The sequence below is a fragment of the Aotus nancymaae genome, unplaced genomic scaffold (assembly GCF_030222135.1).
Source record: "Aotus nancymaae isolate 86718 unplaced genomic scaffold, 86718_ANA_hifiasm-v0.15.2.pri h1tg000011l, whole genome shotgun sequence".
In the NCBI taxonomy this organism is placed as follows: Eukaryota; Metazoa; Chordata; class Mammalia; order Primates; family Aotidae; genus Aotus; species Aotus nancymaae.
Window position 1 is genome coordinate 29,736,783 of NW_026988422.1, and position 6,051 is coordinate 29,742,833.

General features: G+C 41.6%; 1 pseudogene; it reads left to right on the plus strand.

Annotated features, from left to right (window-relative positions):
• The first annotated feature begins 65 nt into the window (after positions 1-65).
• Positions 66-683, plus strand: LOC105729335 (large ribosomal subunit protein eL15-like; annotated as a pseudogene).
• Positions 684-6,051: the final 5,368 nt, after the last annotated feature.

The following is a 6,051-nucleotide window of genomic DNA, read 5'->3' on the forward strand; positions in this document are numbered from 1 at the left end:
TCTAGCCTGGACCCGCATAAAGATTGATGTTCTCCTTTCTCTATGCAGCCATCAGGTAAGCCAGGATGGGTGCACACAAGTACATCCAGGGGCTATGGAGAAAGAATTGCAGTCTGATGTCATGCACTTTCTTCTGAGGGTCTGCTGCTGGCAGTACCGTACTGCCAGCTCTCTGCTCTCTACAGGGCTCCCTGTCTCACCTGGCCTGATAAAGCGCACCAACTGGGCTACAAGGCCAGGCAAGGTTACGTTATATATAAGATTCGTGTTGACTGTGGTGGCCAAAAATGCCCAGTTCCTAAGGGTGCAACTTACAGCAAGCCTGTCCATCGTGTTGTTAACCAGTTAAAATTTGTTCGAAGCCTTCAGTTCGTTGCAGAGGAGCGAGCTGGACGCCACTGTGGGGCTCTAAGAGTCCTGGATTCTCACTGGGTTGGTGAAGATTTCACATACAAATTTTTTGACGTTATTCTCATTGATCCATTCCAAAAGCTATCAGAAGAAATCCTGACACCCAATGGATCACCAAACCAGTCCACAAGTACAGGGAGATGTGTGGGCTGACATCTGCAGGCTGAAAGAGCTGTGGCCTTGGAAAGGGCCATAAGTTCCACCACACTATTGGTTCTCACCTGGCAGCTTGGAGAAAGCGCAATACTCTCCACCTCCACCATTACCACTAATAAGTAAAGTTTGTTAAATTCATACCTGATAAACAATTTAGGACAAAAAAAGATGTATGTTCTACATACCAATTGTTGATAAAAGTGGAACACTGGAAACAAAGATCTAAATATCTTACAATACGGGATTGGTTAAGAAATTATGGTCCATATAGTACAGACATAGAAATACCAGGTAGCTATTAAAATGGTGTTATAGTCTTTTTTTTTTCTTTTTTGAGATGATAGAGTTTCACTCTTGTTGCCCAGGCTGGAGTGCAATGGCACAATCTCGGCTCACTGCAACCTCTGCCTCCTGGGTTCAAGTGATTCTCCTGCCTTAGCCTCCTGAGTGGCTGGGATTACAGGCATGCGCCACCACGCCCAGCTAGTTTTGTCTTTTTAGTAGAGATGAGGTTTCTCCATGTTGCTCACGCTGGTCTCAAACTCCCGACATCAGGTGATCCGCCCACCTTAACCTCCCAAAGTGCTGAGATTACAGGTGTGAGCGACTGCGCCTGGTCTTCAATTTTTTTTTTTTAAGTACCTATTCCTGTTATAGGTTTGTTGTAGCCTTTTATTTTTATACCATGGGAAACTGTGCAAACTACATTGTTAAGTTTTCTAAAAAATGATAGTCATTTCTTGGGACGTGATAAATGCAACAACAATGTGGTTTCAGTTTTTTATTAAAAAGTATAATAGGCATGGTAGCTCACACCTATAATCCTAGTACTTTGGGAGGCTAGGTGGGCAGATTGCTTGACCCCAGGAGTTTGAGACCAGCCTGGGCAACATGATGAATGAAACCCCATCTCTACAAAAACTACAAAAAAAAAAAAAAAAAAATTAGCTGTACCTGTAGTCCCAGCTACGCGGGATGCTGAGGTGGAAGGATCACCTGAGTCTGGTCGAGGCTGCAGTGAGACATGATCAGCCACTGTAATTCATCCAGTCTGGGTGAGAATGAGACCCTGTCTCAAAGGGGGAAAAAAAAGTATAATAATACCTACCTCATTACACCATTAAACAAAGTGAAGAAGGTGTGCATGAACCAGTGACAAAGGTGTAGCTTGTACAAAGGATTCTGATTAATACAATTACAGCACCTGAGTTCCAGAAAAACAAAAAACTTCTGTTAAGCATGTCTCTTTAACAATTCATTTTTTGATTCTCTTTTTCTCCTTCTTACAAGTTAGTTTAAACCTGAATAAAATCTTTTAATTCAAGCTTTTGTAACATAGAACTTGTACATTATTAAATAAAACATTTAAAAGTCATGGTAAATGTTAAAAAATCTGAGGTTTTATGACCAAAATGAGTCCTCCTTCACATTGCATCAAATGGGAAAGATAAAAGATTAATCACTGAATCTATTGATTAATTTTTTTTACATGAAAAAGATTTTTAAGCCTATGAACTTATCTCACTATGAACTGTAATGTTTTTCAAAATGTATAAGAGCATTTATATCTTAGGGTATACTATATGTCTATTGAAAGAAATAAAATGGCATATCTTTAAAAATAATTATAGTGAAGTCATTTTGATACACTTAGTTTTGCCTTTCCTCTCTTGATTTTGAAATTTGGTACGTTGCTTGGTTGCAGTTTGTGAAACACATTTCATTTGGGTAACCTCTACTCTCTCCAGCAGTGCTTAAAGTCACTTAAAGCCACAGAGAGGTTTTCTACCTTCAGCACCCATTTAAGACCATTTCTGATAATTGCTAAGTAAATGTCAGCTAGTTGACTTCCTGCCAGACGCCTTGGCCTGTTTCCTGTGCTCTTTAGCATCTCCACTAGAGGGCAGGCCGGGCTGGTGAGGAGAGAAGGAAAGGAGCGTTTTCATTCTCTTACTAACGCTGTGCTCCTCTACTCTACTGCAGCCCCCAGCCTGGTGACCACACAGAGCTCTTGGGACAGTTCCATTTTTGGAAGTGGCTGATGCTCATACATGTGTTTAAACATTGCCTTGTAGCATTCTCTGTGTTGATGGAAGTGGAGAGTGTGCTAATCTACCTAGGGACTTAAAATGTGTTGACTAGAAAGCAACTAAGTAATTGTGGGATATTCTAATACTCTCATGTCATGTGTCCATAAGAACCGGATTTTTCTGCATGTAGGGTAGGAGCTACAGATGTAATACAAGTAAATACCCTTTGGTGGCCCAGATGGTGGCTCACACCTGTAAACCCAACACTTTGGGAGGCTGAGGCAGATGGATTGCTTGAAACCAGGAGTTCAAGACCAGCCTGGGCAACATAGTGAGACCCCTATCTCTACCAAAAAAAAAAAAAAAAATTAGCCAGGCATGGTGGCTTGCACCTGTAGCTACTCGGGGGGCTGAGGCAAGAGGATCATTTGAGTCCAGGAATTTGAGGCTGCAGTGAGCTGTGATCATGCTACTCCATTACAGCCTGGGCAACAAAGCAAAACTGTATCTCAAAAAACAAAAACACCAAAAAAACCCTTTAGCCCTGATTTTGAATGAACATATCAGTATGAGCTCTTGAGGTTTTATCTTCTGTCTGTATCCACCAAAAAGATCTAGAAACAATGACCAATCCAATATCAATGAACACTCCTAGCATCCAGATTGTGGTCTTAAAATACCGTTTCCCACTGAAAGAAGCCAGAGATTCTTAGAGAAATGGCTGATTCTAGGTTTGGGGAAGGAACTGAACAAGATGAGCATGGAACAACTTATACCAGAGAGCCAGGAAGCAAGCAGTACGTATCATGTCAAAAGGAGTCAGCTCCTTTTGGTCTAGCTTCCATGGCCAAATGTGGGACAATTTGAGCATTTAATAAGGTCAATTTAATAAATGCTAAGTATGTTTAAATCCATGAGTTCATAATGTGTAACTAACTGGTTACCTTTTCAAAGGATGATAGGAAATCAAATCATTATTTTTAAGATGGTGAAGGTAATTAAGCCGTTATCTTGCTGTTCCTATATAAAGGATACCACAGGATAATGAAATAGAAGTGTCCATTTTATAAAATTATTGCAACTGTTGTGACAACTCAGACATGGCTGTTTTGCAATCCCTAGTGAGTTAATGCATCTAGACACTGAACATCTGGTTCTGGATTCTTCAATGGCTAAATTGAAGGAAAGGAAAGGAACAGAGAGGGAATCTGTAGGCTGATAGAGACTTAAAAGACATATGACAATTTTTAGAAAATGGGAACAAAGCTAAACTATAGTGTTTAAGGATCTACATTTAGGTGATCAAACGATAAAAAAATGAAAAGAAGTGATTATTACCCACCGCAGTGTATCTACTATGGCAGGAAGGGGTGGCTGTGATAGAGATGGGCAACAGGTCGGGGCTGGGCAGGGCAGGGTTGGTGTCTGGCAAAGTTCTGTTTCTTTCCCTGGGTGGGGTTCCAAAGGTGTTCACTTCATGATAGTTTATTCAGCCATACCTTTGTTTTATATAGTTTTCTGTATCTGTGTGTTTTTTTTTTATTTTTGAGATGGAGTTTCGCTCTTGTTACCCAGACTGGAGTGCAATGGCACGATCTCGGCTCACTGCAACCTCCGTCTCCTGGGTTCAAGCAATTCTCCTGCCTCAGCCTCCCGAGTAGCTGGGACTACAGGCATGTGCCACCATGTCCAGCTGATTTTTGTATTTTTAGTAGAGACGGGGTTTCACCATGTTGGTCCAGGATGGTCTCGATCTCTTGACCTCGTGATCCACCCGTCTTGGCCTCCCAAAGTGCTGGGATTATAGGTGTGAGCCACCACGCCCGGCATCTGTGTTTTATTTTTAAATAAAATGATTAATTATAATGTGTTAACTCTATTTTATCAGTTATCTGGAGCTGAAGGGCATGCAGCCCAATTTTATTCTAATTAATAAAAATCCTTTTTTTTTTTTTTGAGATACAGTCTCATTCTGTCACCCAGGCTGGAGTGCAGTGGCGTGATCTTAGCTCACTACAACCTCCACCTCCTAGGTTCAAGCAATTCTCCTGCCTCAGCCTCCCGAGTAGCTGGGACTACAGGCACACGCCACCATGCCTGGCTAATTTTTGTATTTTTAGTAGAGACAAGGTTTCACCATATTGGGCAGGCTGGTCTAACTCCTGACCTTGTGATCCACCTGCCTCAGCCTCCCAAAGTGCTGGGATTACAGGCCTGAGCCACCACACCCAGCTAAATAAAAATCATTTTTAAAGCTGACACTTTCTTGTCCTTGTGCATCTAGATACCAGAAAGGTGCCTGGAACCCTAGTTACCTGCCTCTTAGCTGGAGGGATTTATTTTTAAATCTATTTTCTTTCCCTCCTAAATTTTATTTACATTGCTCATGTTCCTCTCAAACTGTAGAGTCAGCAATATATAATATACGCTTGCAGGGCCTACTCTAATCATTATAAAGTGGAAAGGTCATGATGGCTAGCATGTATTAAATGGTTATTCAGTGCCAGGTGTAGTTCTGAGCGCTTTATTCCATTGACTCTTTTAATCTTCCCAACAAGACTGTAAGGTGTAGGCATTTCCATTTTCCAGATGAAGCATCTGAGAGGCAGCTCTGGCTCGAGTCTACTATGTGCTTAATACCTGTGCTATGCTGCTTCTGATGGTATGGTATTCAGTTATCACATGCTATTTATGAAGCTAAGGATTTGGCTGTGTTTTATTATTATTATTTTTTTAAGTTTCAAATTTTATTTATTTATTTATTCTGAGATGGAGTCTCACTCTGTTGTCTAGGCTGGAGTGCAGTGGCGTGATCTCAGCTCACTGCAACCTCTGCCTCCTAGGTTCAAACGATTCTCCTGCCTCAGCCTCCCGGGGAGCTGGGATTGCAGGCATATGCCACCAGGCTGGGCTGATTTTTGTATTTTTAGTAGAGATGTGGTTTCACCATCTTGGCCTGGCTGGTCTGAAACTCCTGACCTCAGGTGATCTGCCTACCTCAGCCTTCCAAAGTGTGAGCCACCGTGGCTGGCAGCTGTGTTTTAAAGTACAATATACTCATTGCTAACTTTGTTCTAACCTCTATTCCACTATAACCTTTAGATTTTTACATGTTCTAGCTAGTCACTGGCATTTCCTATGAAAACATTTGGTGTTTCCTCTTCCAGTTTTTTCCTTTGAGGGAGTTCCTAATAATTCCATTTTATTGTTGAAGTTTGTTCTCTTTTTCTGGGTAAAGACTCCCATCCTATCCACCTTAGTTTATACATTCGCTCAGCCTGATCCAGACTGCACAGAAGTTATCCTAAGCTGATGCCACTGACTCATGTGGGACCATTGCACTCTCTTTTCCTGATTACTTTCCAAAGTTGATTTCAGATGAGTTTAGGCTAAGACCTTGCTACTCAAACTGTAATCCCCAGGCTGGCAGCATAAGCATCACCCAGGAGCTTGT